Source organism: Urocitellus parryii, chromosome 6 (assembly GCF_045843805.1).
Source record: "Urocitellus parryii isolate mUroPar1 chromosome 6, mUroPar1.hap1, whole genome shotgun sequence".
Lineage (NCBI taxonomy): Eukaryota > Metazoa > Chordata > Mammalia > Rodentia > Sciuridae > Urocitellus > Urocitellus parryii.
In genome coordinates this window covers 79,733,594-79,757,503 of record NC_135536.1, presented here as the reverse complement: position 1 = coordinate 79,757,503, position 23,910 = coordinate 79,733,594, and the positions used below count along the sequence as shown (strand labels likewise).

At 41.3% G+C, this 23,910-nt stretch overlaps 5 non-coding genes across 5 annotated transcripts; 3 read left to right on the top strand and 2 right to left on the bottom strand.

The window, feature by feature from the left end:
* Positions 1 to 5,569: 5,569 nt before the first annotated feature.
* Trnap-ugg (transfer RNA proline (anticodon UGG)) lies at positions 5,570 to 5,641 on the bottom strand. The gene has a single exon. It is a non-coding gene; the product is annotated as a tRNA-Pro (tRNA).
* A 2,183-nt stretch (positions 5,642 to 7,824) lies between these two features.
* Positions 7,825 to 7,915, top strand: Trnay-gua (transfer RNA tyrosine (anticodon GUA)). Its single transcript is given in 2 exon segments — positions 7,825 to 7,861; positions 7,880 to 7,915. It is a non-coding gene; the product is annotated as a tRNA-Tyr (tRNA).
* A 5,081-nt stretch (positions 7,916 to 12,996) lies between these two features.
* Trnal-uag (transfer RNA leucine (anticodon UAG)) lies at positions 12,997 to 13,078 on the bottom strand. The gene has a single exon. It is a non-coding gene; the product is annotated as a tRNA-Leu (tRNA).
* A 9,317-nt stretch (positions 13,079 to 22,395) lies between these two features.
* Positions 22,396 to 22,468, top strand: Trnat-ugu (transfer RNA threonine (anticodon UGU)). Its single transcript has one exon. It is a non-coding gene; the product is annotated as a tRNA-Thr (tRNA).
* Positions 22,469 to 22,789: 321 nt separating this feature from the next.
* Trnap-agg (transfer RNA proline (anticodon AGG)) lies at positions 22,790 to 22,861 on the top strand. The gene has a single exon. It is a non-coding gene; the product is annotated as a tRNA-Pro (tRNA).
* The last annotated feature ends 1,049 nt before the right edge of the window (positions 22,862 to 23,910 follow it).

Here is a 23,910-nt window from a genome sequence, read left to right as displayed (position 1 = left end):
TCTTTCAACTATGCCTGTGGATTGTATGGGATTCCTGTTATATGAGTAATGCCAAATGATGAGCAAAATTGTTTAAAAGAGGTAGAAGTATAACCAGGGGCATTATCTGTTTTTAAACTGTTTTGGAATGCCCACAGTGGCAAAATTTTTTAAGCAATGAGCTATTAATATCTTTAGTTTTTTCTCCGGCATGAAGGGAGCCCATCAAAAATCCAGAAGAAGTATCAACTGTAACATGCAAATATTTTAATTTTCCAAATTCTGGCAAATGTGTGATGTCCATCTGCCAAATATGGTTAGGTATCAATCCTCTAGGATTGACTCCAAGATTAACTTGTGGTAAAAAAGTCACACAATTTTGACATTGTTTTATTATTTGTCTAGCTTGTTCCTTAGTTATTTTGAAACTCTTTTGTAAAGTATTAGCATTGACATGGAACCTTTTATGAAAATTTATAGCTTCTTCTAGTGTAGATAAAATATGTATGTCATGTGTAGTTTTATCTGCTAAATTATTGCCCAAACTAAGGGCTCCAGGCAATCCTGTATGTGCCCTGATATGTCCTATAAAGAATGGATCTTTTCTGTCCCAGATTAGACTTTGTATAGTGGAAAGCAAAGATAAAACAGTAGAGGAAGGGGAAATCCTACCAGCATCTTCAAGGGATACTATAGCATTAACTATATACTGACTATCGGAAAACAAATTAAATACAGAATCTTTAAACATCACAAAGCTTGTAATACTGCATTAAGCTCTACCTTTTGAGCTGATTGTTTGGGTACTAAAAATGTAAATCTCTTTTACTTGAATCTTTTCCTCTGTCTGACTAACTTGAGAGACCTTCTCTTTTACTTGAATCAATATGTTTTCTCCTTCCTCTACCATTGTCTGAACTGAAGGCTTTGGACTAAGCAAACAAGATACTAACGTCCACAATGGCAATGTGCCAACTGGCAGAGTCCCTGGGTTGTTCTTTTCTATTCTTTTTAAATCTTCACCATGATGGTTCCATTGTGATATATTTAACAACTCCTCCTTAAAAAGCCATGGGCTACATTTTTGTATTGTATCAACGTATGCCCTGACTGCTCTTGATTTTACTGGGATGCCTCCTTCCTCTAACAATTTACTTAACAGTCTTTCGGTTTGTTTTTTACTAATTGCTGATCCCGTATTTCTACTATAATACAACCCAGCAAGATAACACCAAACAAAACCGAGACAGAATGAAATACAATTGGAACAAAAATTCATTATATCAGCCTTTCTATCCTCCTGAAATGTGCATCCGTCCTTTCTCCCTATCTGTTCCTCAGACGCAAATAGTTTTTCCTCAGATGTGAGTGGTTTTTTTTCCGTCTCACTCATCTCTAGGGACAGGCAACTTAAAACAAAAATGAAGCAAAACAAAAGAGGAAACTTAGAATGGCTACCCATCCTCTCGTCCTGCCCTCAGGGGCGAGCAGTTTACTTACCCTCAGTCGCTCCCTGTGTGAGCCACCAAATGCCGCAGTCTGGCTGGGCACAATTCAGGAGCCACTTGTCAAAAGAAACTAACTTTATTTTTAGAACTACAAATGCCAAACAAAACAGCTCCTCAGGAAAAAACCCTCAGAGCCCAACTGCCACCACGGGCTTCCACAAGCCTCTCACCCACACAAACCTCTCCACCTCCCACAATCCTCCTGCTCTTGAGGCCGATTGGCTGGGTCGCATGGGCGGAGCCAAAGAAGTCCCCCAATGAGCAGCTCCGTGGTCTGAAAGGGCAGGGAAACAGCCCAATGAACATCATCGCAGAGGAGCCAATCAGCTAGATGTTGCTGGGGCCGCTGTGAGCCAATCATCAGCCGGCAGCTGGAAGTTTGCTGGCAGCTGGAAGTTTGCTGGGGCCCCTTTGGCTGTGGCTCTCAACAAAAAAGAAATAATGGAAAGTCTAGAATGAAAAATATTGTTGAAATTAAAGACTGAACATCTTACATAGAAAATTGGGCAATATTAGTAAACCAACAATAGATCTTAAGAATTTTTTTTATTTTTTAAATATTTTTAATTGTAGATGAATACCCTTAATTAATTTATTTATTTTTATGTGGTGCTGAGGAACCAAACAAGTGTCTCACATGTGTGAGACAAGCACTCTACCATTGGACCACAGCCCCAGCCCAAGAAATTATTTAAAATGCAGTATATAAAGAAAAAAAAGCTTAGGAAACATGTAAAGGAAGCTGATTCTCTTAGTTGGAGCTAAGTTATATGAAATGTTCTGAATAGAGCTAGATTTCCTCGATGGCTCCATATGAAGAAATTTTTAGTGAGATTTGGAAAGTGAAAAGATTATGGTAACTATCATGTTCCCACTTGCTGACAGGGGCTGGAAGTGGGTCTACAACTTTTCCTTCAGCAAGTCTTGGTACAAGTGTGTAGATAGGTAGGTCCAAGACAAAAGTTTCCATCTTCTTCGGCAGATCATCCACATCCACAGAGTTGGAGACAGTGAGAGACAGGTAGAGATTCCAGTTTGTTCTTATGGATTTTGTGCATCAGTTTGCACCTACTGTCTTCATTTCATGTCTATATTTCCTTCCCAACTTCCCACCCAAGAATTTCAAGACCAATTCCAATTATAGAGACAAAAATCTTAAGTAGACTTTCTGTCTAGCTCCCACAGTTATGTGAGGGCTACTTCCCATAATAAATCTCTATGATCACAATAGTAGTTCCACTTCTTTGATTGAACCTTAACTCACATACTTATTCTTGCAAAAAATTGATACCATTTCCCATTTGCCCATTAGATTGCAAATCTCTTGACAACAGAGACAGTGTGACAGTTGAGTTCATTTTCCTGTGTCAAATAGCTATGCTTACTGGTCATTTGTTATGAACTCCTTCTCAATTTAAGGCAGGCCAAGTTGATGACAGTATATAGTACTAAAGGCCCACAGAAGCATAGAAGTGTCATGGTTATTGCTCAGGAATGAAGAAGACACAGTGTACCCACTCTATCTAACTGAGATTGTTCAGGCCTTATCTCTACTGGCTGAGTTCCTTAGTGGTGTATGGTGCAGAAAAGTTCAGTACCTGAGCACAGTCAAGTCCCTCTTTAAAGATCCCCATTTCAGGAAAACTATGACTGTGAAACTTTGCATATGGATACCTTTCTTGGATCTTTTTTTTTTTTCTTTTTTCTGCAAAGCAGATATCTGAAACAATTTGAGATTTGTCAATACAGAAAAATCTAAGAATCTTTGCATACATTAAAGTTTTCTAGGGGGATTCCACCTCTTGGGTCCCCTTCTTCCTCCGGGAGAAGTCTTTTCTGCTGTCCTTTAATAAATTTCTAATATAAATAAATAAATAAATAAATAAAGTTTTCTAGGAACTAGGCTTTCTCTGAGACTCCTAACATTCCTCAGGATGAACTGATGGGTCTCAGCTCCAAGAAGAAACAAAATTACTTGCCAGAAGTGACTCCAAACAGACTCAGCTGTGGAAGTTGGTGCTATTCTACTTAGACAAAGCCTAGACAGTCAAACCCAATCTCTGTATTCCAGAAAAGTAATGCCTGCTGAATCTTCCACCAGATTTTTCTGGTTCCCAATGGACATGAGTTTCTTTTATTTTCTCTTTTGGTTTGGTGGGGGGGGGGTGGTGGCGGTGTACTAGGGATTGAACTTAGAGAATTGACCTTAGTTGACCACTGCACCACATCCCCAGCCCTATTTTGTAATTTTATTTAGAGACAGGGTCTCACTGAGTTGCTTAGCATCCCGCTTTTGCTGAGGCTAGCTTTGAACTCAAGATCCTCCTGTCAGCCTCCTGAGCTGCTGGGATAACAGACCTGCGCCACCACACCTGGCCCAATGGACATGATTTTCTTAAAAGCAAAGGATCTTATTTGGGTTTTGGAACTCCCACCTCTCTCACAACTAAAATTATCTTAAATCTATTTCTGCATTTCAAATTAACTCTCTTTTCACCTTCCTCTTCAAGCCAAGAGCTCTTCCTCTTTAATTATCCCTTGTGCATTTGTTCAAGTGTGCCAAGTTCTTCCTGTCTTAATTGGGGATCTGGGCTAGTGTTTCTGTCTCTTATCATAACAGAAGGAGTTCTGGTATGACTTTCATCTGTGCTGGTCATAAAAGCCCTGAGGAATCAGAATGCCATACTTATGCCAGGGAGCACACTCTGACCGCAGTTTCAGAGCAGAGAAAGAACTCACTAAATAATAATGGAGCTACCAGCCAGATGCATGTCCTGTACATGTCTTCCCCTCCACAGCCAAGCTCCTAGAAATAATTATCTCCCTACAGGTCTTCATCTTCTCCTCATTCTTAAACCCACCCGGCTCTGTCATCTTCCCTGCACTTTCTGCTTCAAATGCTGGCACAGATTATTAATAGCCCTAGAGTAACTCAGTTGTCAGAGTAAGTGACTACCTTGAAACTTCCTTCTTCAATTTCTTCACTCAAGGCTTTGTGTTCTCAACTTACTAAACACTGGTAATCATCCAAGTCCTGTCCTTACATTTTCTTTCTGTGGGGTTTCCAGTGGGGTTTTTGCACAAACCAATGTTAATCACAGCCCTCTGGTTTTGATGCCTCAAATTTCTTTCTTTAGTTTGGATTTTTCTCTCAAACTCCAGGACTTTAAATCCAATTTTCTACTGAGCATCTCTACTTAGGATGTCACTGAAGAAACACAGAATCCCAGGCTAGACAAAATACATTCCCACAGGACAACCAACCTATAAATCAAGGCATCTTCCTTCTCTCTACCTTTCCTCCAATCACAAAACCCTTTATTCTCTACTGGACATTTCTCTCTTCCTAGCAGAACTTCAAGAAGGTCAAATATCATGAGTCAGACAGAAATCTTGTCAAAGATTCACTGGATACAAGCAGTTTGGAAAGATGAGCACTCTAAGATTACAGGTGGAAGCGTTTGGTGTTAAAGGGGAGCAAAGATCACTAAAATGTCTGGTCGGTTTTTTGCCAGACATAACCAAAATGACTAACACTTTGTTATATGGCATTTTGGAAAAATAACAATAGAAAACAATTCAATTGTATTCCTTTTTAACTCAATGGATGTCTGTGCCCTCTGAACCCTAGGGTTCTTGGGTAGCGGGTTTGCGTTTGGACCAAAGTGACAGCAGTTATGGCGGTTGCAGCTCTTGCAGCTGCGGGATTGACGGTTTTGTAAGACCAAAAGTGCAAACCGGACGCTGCTGGGCGGTTGCAGGGACCAGACTTTGCCCTCTCTAGCCGGCTTAGCACGGAACCCGGGTCTCAAGAAGCGGATTCTATACCGATTTTACGACCTCAACACACCTTTCCCTCCCCGACTTTGGACATGCCTACCGACAAGTGCCCTGGTTCCTGGTCTCCACCCCTGCTGCAGAGAGTGTAATCCTTTCTGAAATAGCACATCAGTGCCAAATTGGAGTTTAGCAAATAGACTCTGCTAGCATCCTTGTTGTCCTTGAATCTTTGGACAGAAAGAGTCAATTTGTTTTACAGTCTCGACAGGATAGATGGCTGAGATGGTTAAAAATACACAACTGGGCTCGTCCGGGATTTGAACCCGGGACCTCTCGCACCCAAAGCGAGAATCATACCACTAGACCAACGAGCCACACATAGACCAATGTCTCTTCCTTTTTAAAATGTTCTTTTCTATTGTTAGTTGTATCACAATGCTCAGTTTTTGCCTTCCTTTCTTAAGTCCAGCAAATTCTTCCAGACCGCAGGAATACCAACGTGCTGGTTGGGAAACACCTGAGCTGCAACATTCCAGAGGTAGAAATATTCATTTCAGGACTAGCACAGCTGGTCTTTAGACCCAAGAGTCTGAGAGGACCAGCACCATCTCAGGTAGCTTGGGGTTAGACCCCCCCACACACACACCCGGAAAAATAAGAATTGTCAATTTCACACACTAGGAGAGAAGCAGGAACTCATGTACCCAAAGGAGCTGAACTCTAAAAGCCACCACCTTAGTCTTTTCAACTGCATCGTGTGCTTTATGCTTGTACTTTTGCCACTTCCTTTCAGTTTTATTTGGTTAACTGTGTATTACAGGAATTGCAAGAGAGTGCAGGAGGTGCCCTCAGAGAAAAGGTGCTGGTGGGGGAAAAGATGCTGGCTACCAATACCACCGTCTACACCCACTTCTCCTCTCCCCAAAAGACAGTAGATGGTCCGGGAAGGGCTTGTCCTTATTTTGCGTGCTCCTGGGCTATGGCTTTAACTTCCCCAGCTGAAGGCAGTGTTTGCCTTAGTAGCCTTGTGTACCCTGGTGCTACTCTAAGCACATTCCTGACACTTGGGTGAAAGACACTGGGTGAGAAGCTGTTGGATGAAGGACTGAACTCCTTAAACTAGCGCCTGACTCCAGCTCAGGTTGAGACCAGAGGAGAGAAAGGGAGAAGAGAGGCTTTTTTACCCCCAACCCTCCTGACGAGACGCCATTTTCCATTCATTCTAGACTGCTAGCTGGGAGCTTAGAAGAGCCCAGAGATCCAGAGAAAAGGAGCTGTCCCCACCTCCCCGCCAGGGAACTACAGTGGCTGAGTTGTTAGGAAGAGAAAGTTTAAAGGACTAAGGAAAGGGCTAGTCCCCTTCTAGTTAACTAGCTCTGTTAACTAGGAATCTGTCTCTGAACCTTACTCTGCTGAAAGGACAGCGGAGGCCTGGATGCTTTCTGGCCCTCACTGTCTTTAGGTCCCCCGAACTTTAGGTCTGAAGGGTGTGTTCTGTGCTGGGAGAAAGCTGCCTCCACTCAAAACAAACCCTCAATTTTGGTCTGAGTTACTTTTATAAGAATCCATCCAGGCTGATGGTCTTTCTTGCACCCTTCTCTTCTATAAAGCACTGCATTCTGGCCTGCTGTTGCTTGAGCTGCAGGACTTGTCAGGCCTAAGGCTGAAGAGCATATATTATGGACTATCCATCCTCCAGGAACTTGCATACCAGTTTAGGCCTAGTTTAAAAAAAAATGCAAAACAAATTCCGTTTGGTCTTAATTATGTGTCAAAATCCACTTAGGCATAAATGCCCTTTGCTTGACATTTTTATAAATTTAACAGAGTCAGTGGTAAGAGTTATGGTCTGGTGGTTTCAGGGTTTAGCATAGTAATCCTTTATGGACTGGGGTTTGCGAGTTCAAATCTCACTGGAGACACCGGTTTCTTTTTCTAGGTTATCGAAGGGATGCGCTCTCATTTTGTCTACGGCTGAAACAGACTTGAAGAAAGGAAGCCCTTTGTGGTCTTTGGGCAAAATAAGATCCTGGAGATTTGGGAGGAGTCCACGATGGATCCCGAGAAAATGGAAATTTGCATATCTTTCCGCACGTGGGGAAAACACTAGGATTCTCGGTCTCTTGGAGAAGGGGGGAGCTGGTGGAGTCCATGTCTTTGCTGTGGAAGCGATCGAATTCACCTTGGCTTAGTGGTACCCTTGACTCCTGGAGACCTGCGCACTTTCCCTCTTGACAGAACGCTTGGCGCCACTGCTCCTCCTGAGCTCCTGAAGCCAAAATGGGTTTGCAGATAACTCTGGGTCAGCTAGTCCAGAAGCTACGCAGATAGTCCAACGTAGGCGGATTTTCATCTGTTTCCCTCGTCGGCTTCTCGTTCTCAGACCTCGCCTACTACTGCCTTAAGAATGTTCCCAGGATCTGTTTTATCTAGATCCAGCTTTCTGGGAGCCTCTTGAACTTCTGTCCGAATCAGAGCCTGGAATGCAAAGAAGCCAGACCTCGCATTAGCTACTACTAAGAACACAAACTTCTACACTTGCAGCACCTCACGGTCCCCTTCGATAGCTCAGCTGGTAGAGCGGAGGACTGTAGAGGTTGTCGACTGTAGTCATCCTTAGGTCGCTGGTTCGATTCCGGCTCGAAGGAGGCACGTGGGGCTTTTTGCATTCTGTAAATTTCCCAAGAGTAGAACCTTCTAACCCCATAAAATTTTGCTGACCATGAACCTTACTTTCGCTTGTTCTCTTTGTGATCCCGAAGAACATTTGATCCTATTTACTCAAGAGTTGCGAATTAATGACCTTCTTTTTAGATTTAAAATCGTTAATCTCGGGCTGGAGTTGTAGCTCAGTGGTAGAGCACTTGCCTCTGGGTTCGATCCTAACACCACATAAAAACAAATAAAGGCATTGAGTCCATATACATTTAAAAAAAAAAAAAGTTTAATCTCCAAATCTTTCAGACTAGCATGCATTGACTGAATTTCGAACATTATTCTTCATCTTCATTCCCACCCTTTTTCATTACCTTGAATAATTCATATGGTAATTCACGGTTCAAAGAGAAATATTTTAGAAAGGTCTGTTCTTTGAAAGGATATAAACAAACAATAGATATAAATAAACAATGTATATGGAAAGTATTCCTTAAGAAGAAAGAAATACTAGTTAAAACAAAGGGATTTATTTGTCCACCAAAGTACTTATTAATATTTAATACAAAAATGCAATGACAAGGACGTTCTCATAGAATGTCAACGACTTTCTTGTAGAATGTCACTACTTTCTGGAGAACAACTAGCCATTGTAAATCAATAAAGAAAGTTTAAAAGACACTACAATTGACCAAGTATTTTATTTCTGCTTCTAGAAATTTGTTCTAAATGATAAAAGTTATCATATAAAAATTGGAAGAAGAGAATATGACATTTGTCTGTGGGTAATTAATATTCTTTATACTTTTATGTATTTTTCAAAATATGCCACTCATATCCATTACACTTAAAAATAATTTTGTTGTTGTTGCTGTTTTCTTTTAGTTTACAAAATGAAGTTTAAAAATACCCTGCACTATTATGGAAGACAGTTTTACAGTTTCTAACAAAATTAAACATACACTTCCCATGCAACCTAGCAATCACATTCTTAGATACTTGCTCAAATGAGTTAAAACTCACGTTCATTCATTAACCTGCACATAAGATTATAGAAGCTTTAGACCTAACAAAACTTGATAGCAATCAATATGTCCTTTGGTAGGTAAACGGATAAGTAAACTGGTATATACAAACAACAGAATAGTATTCAGTGTAAGAAGAAATGAGTTATCAAGCCATTAAAAGAAATGGAGGTAAATTCAAATTCATATCACTAAGTGAAAGAAAAGTGTGATTCCAACTGTATGACATTCTGAAAAAGGCAAAACTATGTAGATAGTAAAAAGAACAGTGGTCTTTAGGAGTTAGGGAGAAGAAGGAATGAATAGCTGGGGCATAGAGGATTTTTAGTATGAGGAAACTACTCTGTATGATACTGTAAGGATGAAGGGTAGATGTCATTATACATTTGTCCAAAACCATACAATGTGCACCACCAAAAGTGAAGCCTAATGTAAACTACAGACTTTGGTTAATGATGATGTTTCCATGTTGATTCCATGTTGGTTGAAGCAACATGTACAAATGAGGGAGACAGTATGTGTTGGGGAGAGGTTAGAGTATGTAAGAATTGTGTCATTTCCACTCAATTTTAGTATAAACCTAAAGCTACTCTTTAAAAATAAAGTCTAGCCTGCAGCAGCAGTGCAGGCCAGCAGCTTGGGAGGCTGAGGCAGGAGGATCATGAGTTCAAAGCCAGCCTCAGCAAAAATGAGGCACTAAGCAACTCAGTGAGACCCCGTCTCTAAATAAAATGTAAAATAGGGCTGGGGATGTGGCTCAGTGGTGGAGTACCCAAGAGTTCAATCCCTGGTATCAAAAATAAAATAAAGTCTAGCAGGGTCAATAGCACATGCTATTGGGAGGCTGAGACAGGAGGATCAAAAGTTCAAGGCCAGTCTCAGCAAATGAGTGAGGCCCTGTCTCAAAGTAAAAACTAAATAAAGAACCCCTTAGTTTTATCCCTAGTACCAAAAATAAAGTCTATTGTATTTTTAAACAGCGACTTGCATAATTTGCAGTTTAGTTGGAGGAACTATGTTGATAATACTGTGTTTATCTACTGATACTACCAGTAAACATTTACAACACAATATGGGAGCACAGTTAGGAAAATAAAAAGGAGCCATCAGAATGATAAGGAAAGACAAATGGAAGAGAATTTTCAGCTAGAATTCAATAGAAATATCAGTGGGTTGTTAAGCCATTAAGTCCCAAGTTTTCAACTCTGCAAATATTTCAATAAAAATGACATAGGTGCATTAAAATAAGATAGAAATTATAATCATATATAGTATTATATTAATTGATATCAATTACAATTTTATAATTATATTCTAAACTGTATACTACAAGTTTTTATAGGTGTTCCACATATGGGGCTATGGGACAAAACAGATTAAGTGTGTAAAAGGGTTTTAGGTAGGTATGTGCGATAGAATGACGAAAAATCGGGGAGGTGGATATGTTGGGAGAAGTGACAGCAAGAGTGCCAGAAAGGATTGGAGATAGAGGATGTGGCAAGGTGACAGGGTATATACCTGGAGGAATGGCAGGAGATTTCAGGAGGAAAAAGAAAAGGGGACACAGGGAAGGATAAGAGTTCAGGATTAATTTGACAGTAGCAGTAAAAAGGCAGGGAGTAGTGAAGTGTAAGTGAATGGGAACAGAAGCAAAGGAGCATCCTCCCATCAACAAGAGATGGTATTGACTGGCACTAAGAGACAGTAAAGGTACTACAGACACAAGAAGGCAAGGAACAAACCAACACAAACAAAATCACTCCAAGGTGATGCTCTCCAGAGGCCGGGAATTGCTTTTGTCATTGGACAACGGTGGAGAGTCCTGGGAAAGGGCCTGACCAGGAGCATAGGACAGGGATAGGAACAGGGCTCCCAGTTCACTCTTTTTTGGAGGGAGATGATAGCCTAACAGGAGGCATTCTCTAGGGCCTTGAAAACATCAAACTATGCTACAGGGTGTGGTGGTGCAAGCCTGTTATCCCAGCAATTAAGAAGGCTGAAGCAGGAGGATCACAAACTCAAAGCCAGCCTCAGCAATTTAGTGAGGCCCTAAGGAACTTCATGAAACCCTGTTTCAAAAAAAAAAAAAAAAAAAAAAAGGTCTGAGATCTCAGTGATTAAGTGTCCCTGGGTTCAATCCCTGGTAACAAAAAAATAAAAAAATAAAAGGACTGGTAATGTAGTTCAGCAGTAGAGTGCTTCTGGGTTCAATCCTAATATAAAATCAAACAAATAAATAAGCAAACAGTAATCAAAGTAGATCTGATAACGGGGCTGGGGTTGTGGCTCAGTGGTAGCGCTTGCCGAGCATGAGTGAGGCACTGGGTTCTATTCTTAGCACCACATACACATAAATAAAATAAAGGTCCATAAACAACTAAAAAATATTTTAAAAAAATAGATTTGATAGGACTCATTAGAGATGAACAGAAAACAAAATCAAATGAATCTTGGGATAATGCTCAAAATTAGACTTCAGAACAAAGGGAAAACAAACATTAGAAAACATCAATTGCTCTATGAAGAAAGGAAAGGCAATGACATGGAAATTATGCAAAAAAGGGAATTTTACAGAAATGTCAGGAATGTGCAATTTATCCATAGGTACAGGGTTTTATTTATTAATTTTTTACTTTGGGTGATGGGGATTGAATTCAGCATTTTGTGTGGGCTATGCACATGCTCTATCTGGGTGCTATATTCCCAACCTCCAGAGCCCCCCATCCCTACCCAGTAGGCACTGGGAACAAAGCAAGTTTGGTCTCTCAATTTCTGAGACAAAAAAAAAAAAAAAAAAAAAAAACAGCCTCTTTGTTGAGAATGTGGAGTGAGATGGGTGAAGAAGAAAGGAACTTGTTTGGAGATCTTTATGGAGGTTGGGTGGGTAGCATGGAGTCAGTCAAGAATCACCTTTTATATATTTTGGAATCTGATAAAAGAAAAATTCTGAAATGTCCTAAATTTAATTGCAAAGGGCAGAGGATGAAAGAGAGACATAAGGGAAGTTAATCAAGTAGCAAGTCACAAGCCTAAAAGAACAACAGACTATTTCACATTCTTGACTGTATGTGAAAACATTAAATTCCATCACCATTCTCTAGGCACAACCATCCTGCTTACAACCCTAAATGATTCAAAAACAATTACTTCTTCTTATGTACTACCCTCCCATCCCAAAGTTTCCCCCTATTCATGTTATCACAGCCCTCTTATCTGTAGCCAATGTAAGTTCAATGTTAATGATTTATGTCTTCCTTCCCCCGATTTTTGTTATAAAAAATATTCTTAACTTTTGTCCACTGGACATTTTCCCAGATGCTATCCGGCCTTGCTGCTGGGGGCTATGAGAACTTATCCCAGGACCAGCCCCCACCCCCCTTTTTTTTTCTTTCCTGTGTCTGTTAAAATCTCAATAAACCCTTTTATTTCAGACATCTCTTGATCTCAAGAGTTTTGGTTTAACAAATCATACTTAGCTGCAAAATCAAATTCAAGTTAACTGTCTACCTGGCTATTTCTTTCCCATGGTATAATGATACCTGAGTGAGAGCTCCAAGCCCACTAAGGTTTGGCTTTCTGTACTCTCATTAATTCCTCATATTGCATTACAAGAGTAATGCTATTTAGAACCAAAGCAGGGTCTCCTCAGGATATTTCGGGAGCACAGAACCGCACCCCTTGAACGAGGCTGCTGGTGCCTAAACCAGATCATGAGAATGATTCAGTGTGAACCGTGAGTTTTAGGAGAATGGAAAGTGGTCCTGGATCGAGGAACGCGGGAAAGCAGTGAAAACCTTGGGCTGAAAGAGTCAGACTCAATTTAAGAGTCAGTCTAGGGGCTGTCAGATGCCACTGCCCTGACATCGGAAAGAAATTTTTACAGGAAACCTGGATGATTTGAGAAGCAAATAAAGATTTCACAGACTGAACCATACCCGGTGACCGGAAAGTAATTTAGTTGGAAAGCAACTTTTCCAATTATCGCACCTACACTTTTTAAATCAAGACTATTAGTTGTTCGGATTTGGGCTCAACTAAAAACGTACAGCTGGCAGTGGTGGGATTCGAACCCACGCCTCCGAAGAGACTGGAGCCTAAATCCAGCGCCTTAGACCGCTCGGCCACACTACCACGTGAGACCCTAGTTGTTTCTATTACCTTTTTCATCTCTAGGCACTTTGCCCCAGGGTGAAAGCATTAAATTCTTTTTTTTTTTTTCCTGGTGGAAGTAGAATGTTTTTATTGATCTCTGGAAATCTGAGCAAACCAGGAGACTAGATGACTCATCATATTCTGGCAAGCTCTGGGAAGTGGGCTAGAAGGTGCACAAGAAATGTGAGAGTTATTAAAATTACACTGAGATCTCATACTAGTCAGAATGGCAGTCAATCAAACCAGAAAGTTATGAAGGAAGAATTCTTAAGCATGATTGACTGATAACCAAGATTCTGCCAGAACCACAAACTTATAAGAGAGGCCACCATAAACTTATATGAAAAGTATTTGTGCAAGGACAGTTGCTTAGGAACTATCTGTTCAACCTTAGATTGACATTCATTATTGTAATCAAGAATTATTGTTTCAGTATATCTGATGTAATCTTCCACACTTTTCTTTTTTGAAATTCTGCTTTGCCTTAACCTCTTTGAATATGCCCCTAGTTTAGTCTGACATGCATATTTCCATGATAATGCCTTGCTATCTCAGATAAATATTAGTATATTAATATTCTTTAGAGAATCTCCATATTTTTTATTGACACAGGCAATCAAAAATTATCAGTATAAGTGTCCTTTGAATCGTTCTTGTTCTTAAAAAAAAGCAATAAGATCCAGAAGGGGATGCGGAGGGGGTTGGGGTGGAGGTTTCCCTCTGGGGACTCATTGAAAGTTATTAGAGAAAATGGAAGAATAAGAAACTTCTTGCTGTTAGGTGGAGAGTCTGTGGATAGGAATTTTGCTTAGAGTGCTATGAGTCCAGGTCTCCTCTGAGCCCCCTTTTCTTAGCGAATCTGGTGAGCCTGTCCTTGTGCTCAAAGAATATTCCTTGGTCTCCTCCTGAAGGTTCAGAATGGTGATGTGCAGTCTAACTTGTCAGTAATTGAGAATGGCCTCTCTGCACGCTGGGTAAACTGAAGCCGGTGGTCACTGCTGTAGCACCAGAACGATGTGCCTAGAGAGCAATCACATTTCAAGACCATTCCCAGCTCAGAAAGGGGCAGTTGCCAGGCTTCCTTTGAGCCCGGGGCTGCTTACTCTGCATTTTTTTCCTTGGAAAAGAGCAGAGGGTAAGCTCGAAAAAGTTTAAGAGGTGATACTAAGGATTTCCTGCAACCAAAGTGAGAATCACTCACTGCCAACGAATCTCACTCGGCCCAAAGTCCTGGTTTATGTATTATTTATGTATTATGTATTTATATTCTTGGTCATCTCTGATCCGCTGTTTCTTAGTCTCTTGCAATTCCCGTCTAGGAGTCTAATCAATGTTTCCTAAACTTGAGTGCAAGTCACTGTCTCTCCTTGCTGAAGGCCTCTCCTCAAGGTATCTCCTCAAGCCCTGTGGCCTGAGGGGTCCAAGGTCAGGGTAGGCAGAGAAGGGCAAGGTTGTCCTTTGCCAGATCTTCACGAGGCGACTCTCCTTCCAGTTCAGGGTCACCCATGCCAGGAGTGGGAGGTGGTGAGCGAGAAAGAAGTTGAAGAAAACTGCTTCGAAACAGGACTCAGGAGCACAGGATAAACGTTGATCTAAGACAGAGAGGCAGGGGCCACACGAGAAGCTGTCCCGGCCTTAGGAGGTCGAAGATGGGTTTTCCTCCAGCGTCCACCCCGCAGTCCTGGTATGCGACAGTGGACGCTCCCGCACCTCTCAAACCCACAGGATGTTGTTCTCACCTCTTCTGTGTTCCTTGTCGCTCCCTGGTGTTCCCCTTTCCAGCTCACAGGCATGCAGAGGTCTCTAACGGAGCTGATGGTCCACCCGTGGGCCCTGACCAGGTTCTCTTTCTCCCCAGAAGCTACAGGAAGTCAGGAGCGAGGCGCCTGCTAGCAGGTGGTCAGCGCCCAAAGCCAGGTGCGCACCGAGTTACGTGTGTCAAATCTAGCAGCATGTTAAGAGTGAGGCTTCCCTGGTCACCTGGGGCGGAGGGATTCAAATCACCTACTGTCCTCAGCCTCTTTGCCTGAAGAAACAACTTCTAAGAAATTTTACTTTGTTTTCAAACTTTAGAAAAAGTGCAAATTTACTGTCTCCAACAGTAGCCGCAAGTCAATCAGGGTCAGGCACAGAAAGACAAATGTTATTCTGAAGTTGGAGTCAATCCTAGAGTTGTGTAGGTTAAGAGGCATCAATTTGAAAGAGAGAAAAGACACCCGTAATCGGTCGGATTGGAGAGTGGGGCAAATGGGAGGAGAGAGAACAAATATTCAAAATATGTGTTGAACTCTTATGCCTAGTACTGAGCCAGTCAAGAAACTGTAGACAGGTCCTTAGAAGCCATAGGTTGAGACTTTTGGTGAGATCTCCAAATGAGATTATACAGTCACATACATGTCTTCCTGTGTTATAATTTGGTAGACATATCAATTTAAATAACCTACAGTTTCTGTAAATCTTTCTCAAGATGAACGTGCCCTTAGCTCTTCTTCAATCCTTTTTTTGATTCCAGACCAGCCAATAAAAGGAAAGGACCATTCAACTGGGAAGAACCTGGTCATTACAGCAGAGGTGTTTGATCCAGGAATGTTGCATGTTCAAGTTCCCCAAACTGACAGACTTCCTTAACAAGAGAGAAAGTACCACACTCTCATGTCCCTGGACAAAATTCCTTTATTTGCCAGTGGGACTTGATTTCCCTTATTCAGTTGATGGTGCTGTCCAAGGACCCATAGCCTGCTTTGCACTGTGAATCCTTCCATGAAGGGTGAACCTAGGACTTTTCCTCTCAAGAAGCGGATCACAAGGTAGGTTGAACTATTCAGGTAAGAAGTGACCTGAGACTCATAAGTCAGGTGTCTCCGTTTTCCTAGTGGAATGTCAACTTTTCTGCACACCCAGTATCTGAAGTACATGGGACAGCCACCTGGTTCCAGGGCTGGAGTTGTGGCTCAGCGGTAGAGTATTTGCCTAGCACAAGTGAGGCCCTGGGTTCGATCGGCAGCACCACATACAAACAAATAAGTAAAGATATTGTGTCCAACAACAACTAAAAAATAAATGAATATTTTTAAAAAGACAGATGCCTGATACAGATATGCCCAGTGTTTGTCTGGCACACGGCTATTACTTAGGATTTCAGAATGTAAGTAGTCTAGGCTTTATCATTCTACAATATTGCTAGAGAGTTTAACCTTAAATTTCCTGCTGTCCTCACCTTATTAATAATCCAAATGATGACAAGGAAGAGATTTACTTTTTTAAAATTTTATTTCTTTATTAGCTACACATTACATTACAATGATCTTCTCAATTCATAATTTGAATCATTGGGATATAATTTCTCATTTTTCTAATTGTACAGATTGCAAGACCTTTCTACTGAAAGTGTGATCCAGAGACCACTGCTGCTAGCAGTATTTCTTGGTAGCATATTAGAAATACAGATTGTTGCGTCTATTAAATTAGAATCTTAAGTTCCTCAAAGGCAGTTGGACACTTGAACTTTTGAGAGGTAGCTAAGTACTAATCTGCCAAATGCCAATGTTTCGGCTTGGCACAAGATCACGAGCCACCACACAGCTTTGTAGGTTCAAACAGCAATTCTTTATTCCCGATCTCACACCAGCCTCCACACACGCTCAGGGGAAAATTCTCAATCTCTCCCACAATACACGTCCTAAATACTTTTTCTCCACGAGAACTCAGCGGGAACTCAGGCAGCAGGCACGCCCTACTCCCAGCAGCAATAATCTTCAACCTCCCACTTCCCTAAAACTCCTTTTGTCTTAAACCGGGAACACCCTAAGGAGCGGGATACTTCCTCAAACCTGATCAGCTCTAAACCCAGATCCGCCTTGGTCCTTGAGCAAGGTCACCTTACATGCAATGTCAACAGTAAAATCCATTTAACATGGGGTACGCTGGCAAGGAAATTTTGAAGCGTCATTCCTACTTGACAATGGCCCTCAGCACAAATCTATGTACCATATATTCTACACTCATTTAGAACTTTCAAATGTTCTAAATGAGTGTAGAAAGATTCCCCAGCAGAATCTTTCTGGATCAGTCTTCAGCAGGAGATACATACTACATTGCAATGGAAAGCTCTGTCCCTACCTCTAATAGAGACCCCTATGCTGTAGGCTGGAGGAATCCTTCTACATGTGCTACAAAATCTTGCTAAAAATTCAATACCAGTAAATAGTCTATTCTTTTTGATGAATGCATTATAGCAATCCCTGAATAGCCTTTGCTTACTTTTATTTGGTTTGCCTTTTTAATTTCCTTAAATTAAATTAGCTTTTACTTAAATATTTAGCTTCTATATGAACTTGTATCTGTATCTCATTGATCTTCACACTAATGCAAAACATTGTAATGTACTTAAAATTTTTCTAATATAAATGCTCTAAGAAGAAAAAGGAAATATATTTGCACTTTTTTCTTAAATTGTAGATGGACACAATATATTTATTTGTTTATTTTTAGGTGGTGCCTGGGATGGAGCCCAGTCCCTCACGCGTGATAGGGAAATGCTCTACCACTGAGCCACAACCTCAGCCCCTGCACTTGTTTTTATAATGTTCACTAGAGTCCATGGTCTCCCATAGACCAAAGAGATTTCAGAAGCAATCTTATCAAATTGATCACCTTGGAAAGGTTTAGGTGAAAAGAAATGCAACCCTGACCTAGGGCATGGTCAGCAGGAATAGAAAGGGGAAGGATATGAGACATGTTGATTTATTTGTTTCTGCTCATCTTTCTGGTATCAATGTCTTCCTTCCCCATTCAGAGTCCACAGATATTATAGTCTGGGTATTTGGGATTTAAAAAGATAAAGTCTATGTATAACTTATTTTCTCTTTGATTTCTCTCTATTGCCTTTTTCTAGCCCCTGATTCCAATTCCACAGAGTACCAAGTCCTCAAACCTAAGTCAGCTTCTCAATGAACACACAAGAGTGTATTTAATGGATTTAGTCTCTTAGGGCCAGGCAAATGGAAATATCTTCTAGAAATTCTTTTGGGACTTGGAAATACGATCTTCCTTCAGTTCTTCAAAATAGCACTCAGCCCATTTCACATCCATCAAACAAATCTGTTTTATTATACTCAAAAAAAAAACCTTTCCTCTGGTATGTGCATATACAATCCCCAAATGGCCAAACCATGTATAAAAGAGAACTCTAATCCACATTTGGTTCAGAAAAATCAAACAATTATCTACAATGACTAGCCCAGGAATTCAGCCTACTATCTATACACCAGATTTACAGGAAGTCAGACCACTATCTCCAACAACCTGTAAGGGGGGGGTCCGGCGGAACGTTGGAGGGAGAGACCACACAAGAGACTTACTCCATGCAATTGGCAAAAGGGGATTTATTGGGGATCCATTCCAGCGTGCTGGGACTCTGTGCTCACTCAAGAAGGGAGAGCAGCCCAGAGCCCAGAGCTTAAGTACACTTTTTGGAGAGGGTGGTGGGCTTTGCATACATCAGAACAAATCATCATGAGGCGCGGGGAAATTGAACAACAACTCTGAGATGTGATTGGCACAATCATTGGCGGGAACAGGTAGGGCGGGGGTGATTGGTCATTCCTAAGCGGGTTACACATTCAAACTGATTGGTTTGGGCCCTGTGACGAACTGCACAGGGCCCTAGGCTAAATGGCCAGTAGGGCGTTGTTTTAACTATCTCAGGAATCTGGGTGTAACAGAGGAACTTAATACCTAATCTTTTACATTCAAGCTTTCCAGCTTAGAAACTTTACCCTTTCAAACCAATCTGGAAACAATAACTTACATAAAAATCAGCTCCAAGTAACCCCAGTTACTCTGGAGGCTGAGGCAAGAGAATTGCAGGGTTGAGGCCAGCCTCAGCAACTTAGCAAGATACTGTCTCAAAATTAAAAATAAATAAATAAATAAATAAATAAATAAAAGGACTGAGGAGTAAGCATATAAAGCACTCTTGGGTTCATCCCCAGTACCCCCCAATAAATAAATAAATAAATAAATAATCAACTCCAAACAACAAGGCTTGATTAATGATTGATGGCTTATCTGGTAGCTTTTCCTACTTCTAACTTAGTATCAACCAGAGAAAGCCAAATATGTATGTCTAATCACATAAGATGCCCTGCATCTATGTAGCATCTCTAAAGGGGCAGTGAGCTTACGTACAGTTTCCCCCATGCTTATATACTCCAAATATGGCATCCCCCAAAGCATTTCCTTTGTCCACTAAAAAGTTTTCCCACTCTTCTGCCTGCTATTGAGCCTCTGCTAAAACTCAAGGGATGCGACTCCCTTGCTACAGTCAGCTATGAATAGCCTTTATTTATTCTCATTTATTTATTTGGTCTTTTTTTTTTAACCTCCACACTAGGATTAAAGTTTTTCAAAATAAAAAATTGAGGGGAAATGAAAGAATTACAAACAAACAAACAGAAAAGTGATTAAAATGTTCCTGTGATCCCAACAAGGGATGAAGTTGCTCAGGGAAAGAGGTGCTCGGGATATGCCAGAGCACACTGAAACACCCAGGTTCAAATCTGATAAACTAGCAGAAGGGGCTCTTGGGGTCTCTTGAAGTCAGACAGGCCAACTAAAGTGAGCTGTGGGTTCTGAGGGTTGGGAGAGTATAAGAGTTTGACATAACTCTTGGGACAGTCATTAAGGGTAGGAGGTCAACTGGATGTATATAGGGTCTATTGGACAGAGGCTTATTTATGTTGACAGAAGAGTGAGAATCCTGTCCCCAAAGACAACTTCTGTGTAGGAGAAACAAAAGATGTCAGTTCCATAGTTGTTACCCTGACTTTCTCCTTGGAATTCATCTTTGAGCATTTTAAATTCCTCTTAAATGTGGTAAATCAGTCTATGTTAAATCAGTCCAGTAGAGAATAGAAGTGAGCTCACCAAGTTGGGACAGGGTGAGAATAAGGAAACATATTCCAGGAAAAGGAAAAAGAAGTCAAGAATATGATCAGAGAATGACAGGCTAAGAAAGGAGGAGAAACAGCAAGGAGGGAAGGAGGTGAGAGGTAGTTTTGACTGTTTGCCTAAGGCCAGTGTTATGGCTTAGATATGAGGTATCCCCCAAAACCTCATGTGTGAGATAGAGCAAAAAAGTTTGGAAGTGAAATGATTGGGTTATGAGAGCCTTAACATAATCAATGCATTGATTCATTTGAATGGATTAAATGGGTGGCGACTATAGGTAGGTAGGGTGTGGCTGCAGGAGGAAGGTCACTAGGGGGCAAGCCTTTGGGCTTGTCCCTGGTGAGAGGAAAAGTTTATTTGGGGCTCACAGTTTCAGAGGTCTCAGTCCATAGACAACCAAGTCCATTGCTCTGGTACTGAGGTGAGGCAGAACAACATGGTGGAAGGGCATGGCAGAGGAAAGCAGCTCAGAACATGGCACCAGGAATTGGTGAGAATTAAGCAGTAACAAAGATCATAAGAATGTTGATAATAATGAATGCTCATTGCTGTGGTCCCATCTCAGTCATGGCTGTTAATGCAGGGAGACACCAAGCATGGGATGATGGGGGATTGTGAAAAGACAAATAGACACAGAGAATAGAGAAAAGGCTAAGGCCAGGTGGGACATCATCCTCTAAGGGAGGATGATGACCCAGAGCTAGTACAGCATGTTCATCATATAGGTTTCATCAAAAGGTTATTTGTGAGAAAGTTTCACCTGAAGGACACAGGACTGGCAAGACATTAGGGTTAGTTTGTTATGCTCAGAATTCTCTATCCCAGGGAGTTGGTGCCTGAGCTCAAGGTCCTGACTGACACACACTGCTCTGTGTCTTTTTGCAAAAGTCTCCTCAGGCCTGTGTTACCATAGCAACTGGACCATCTTGATTTGTACCTTTGCACAGGAAGTTCCCAGTGCAAAAGCTATGAGGCAATCAGAAACCATGGTTCATGTCACTGCTTTCCACAGCTCATTTCCAAAACAAGGACACTGAGACATAGCAGAGTTAAATAACAGACCAAACTCAGGTTTTTTTCTAACCACTGCACTATGCACTCAATGTCTACACACTCAACATTCACATTCCATCTATGACCCACTTTGTTTTAATTGGGTTTTCCTGTTCTAGAAAGCCAGGCAACACTACTTCCTGAAGTTGTGAGGCCTCTCTTTAGTTGCAAGGTCCAAAGAGATCATCCTGTTGGAGGTTAACTGCAAAGAAATGCTTTGTAGGCAGGGGGATACAGAGACGTCCTTCTTGATTCAGTTAAAGCCCAGTCTTGTTCTCTTGAGAACATGGAGGCCAGTGCCTGGCATAGGAAGACCAAGGACTGAATGCTCACAAGTTTTGGGAACAGCAGTGCTTATCAGGACACAGAGGATTCTGCAGTCTTTCTCCGGTGCTGTGTTCCTATTCATCTCACCTAGACTCATCCCCATTAGTTATCTCCAACCCCAGAATAGTTGCCACTAATGCTTTATTTTGCCTATACCTAAATAGAGAATATCTGTTCCTTAAAAATTTGAAAGATCAGCAGCATTGTTTAAAGGAGACCATCAGAAATTTACAGATTTCCGACAAACTTTGTGATCTAGGACAAATGAAAACATTAAAAAGTAGTGAGTATAAGAGCAGATTTGCGACAGAAAACTCTCTTACTAAGCAAACTTGGTTCACTTCTTGGGGTTGCACCAATTAGGCCTTTTCTACAATCCTTATCTACAGTTATATTTGCAGTAAGAATAGACATGATTATTATCTAAACAAAATTTTCAAAAGTTGGAAACACAAATTTTAAAATAAAAATCGTATTCTTTTTATACCGAAGATATGTAAATCTGTGTGTATCTTTAGAGAAAGATTAAACTCTTTCTCTCCAACACTCTTTTTCCTTATTTGCTCCTCCCGTTTGATCTTAGGCATTCACTCTAAAAACGCAAAATTAAAGGTTTGTCGTTCTAGATTCAGAAAGGATAAAGCCTCTCACCCCGTCCCTGGATTTTCCCACCGCTTGAGTGAGAGGAGTGAGCTCTATTCCCTTTGTCGATCAGCCTCCAGATGCCCTCTTATAGCCCAGGGGGGATCTTCCAGACACCCCAATATCCGGAATTATTATCTCTACACCATAGAGGCACAGCAGGCGACGTTTCAGCAATAATGATGAGTAACAGTTTCAGTTTTGTACCAGAATACGGTGCCCTGCCCTTTTGCTTGGAATAAAACAACGTTCAGTACTTCGGAATGCTAGGTTTACAATATGAGTCTATAAGAGAAGAGAAAGAGAGCAGGCTTACAGGTGACGGCTCCATAGCTCAGGGGTTAGAGCACTGGTCTTGTAAACCAGGGGTCGCGAGTTCAAATCTCGCTGGGGCCTGTGGTAATCTCTTTTGTTTTCTTTTGCACGGAGAGAAATGAAGGAAGAAATGAACCCCGGACGGCTGTTTCGACACATGTCCACAATGCTGGTGTCAACTCAGGAAGTTCTTGAGCAAATCGGATTCAGTTCTGTCTGCGGAAGCCCCCGGTTTCAATCTAGATCTGTCACAGAAAGGGAGCTCAGCTTCTGTGTGAGGCGCCAGCCTGCTGTATTAGCAAACACACATTCCCACCGATAGAAGGCACTCCACCCATCTTTTCCCAGCCAAAGGATGCCGTCAATGAGCCTTGAGGCAAAATCAAATGTACTCCTAGACGTGGCTCGTTGGTCTAGGGGTATGATTCTCGCTTAGGGTGCGAGAGGTCCCGGGTTCAAATCCCGGACGAGCCCGAGTTTTCTTGAAAACAAAGTAACTGCATTTTGTTCCCTCTGTATCTTTGCTTTTAAAAATTACATATCAAGTCTCTGTGGAGGTGTGAAACAACAAGAAGGCATCCCAAATTATCCTCTGTTCTTTCTGACAAAGTGCTCCCCTCCCATAGCGGCTTAAAGAGCAATTTATTCTCAGGGCCTCTCAGTGCGTCTGTTGTGCTTGGAAACATGCTCCTTTCCCGCCAGGAATCCTGTTCAGCCAAATTTCGGGAAACTCTAGCCCTAGGTAAATATAAGGAGCTGTTTTCTTTCCTGGGAAGGAATTGGCAGCTGATACACATTATCGCCTTCTGTAAATGTGTGATGTGCTATCCTTTTAAAAGAGGTTTATATTCTGTCACATAATAATGATCTTTTCTTTTCCTTTCTTCCCTCATCACCCTCTTTACTCCCTTCCCTTTCTTTCTTAAAATATTGTAGATGAACACTCAGTAACTTTACTCTTTTTTAATGTGGTGCTGAGGCTTGAACCCAGTGCCTCACACATGCAAGGTAAGAACTTTACTATTGAGCTACAGCCTCACCCCTCTTTCTTGCTCTTTTTCCACCACAATCCTGAGATAAGTAATGAATTCTGTTAACTACAGTGAAACAAGACAGTATTGAGGGACTATAAATTACCGAAACAAAAATTAAATGTTAAATTAGAAAAGAATATTTTGTGGGCCCCTGGGAACCTTCTTTATTGTATAAATCACTATTAAAGACTAGAATGACCCCATTAGAAGGGAATTACATCTTCTTCCTGGCCGCAGATTGACCAACTTATTGACACTCATATTCTCCTTGCTGTCCTCTTACTAGGCTCATCATCATTCACTTCTACTTAAGGGCAGCTCCTCCAGTTTCACCTCAGATGACTTCCATCCCCTCTCCCCTACCCTAGGTCTTGGTTCCTGCAATGACATGTCCCCCCCCCACAACTTCCACCCCAATACACCCAGCAGCTATTTTTCCCAGTGTGAAAGTTCAATCCTGTTAGCTTACAAATTGTAAGTATTGCTAAT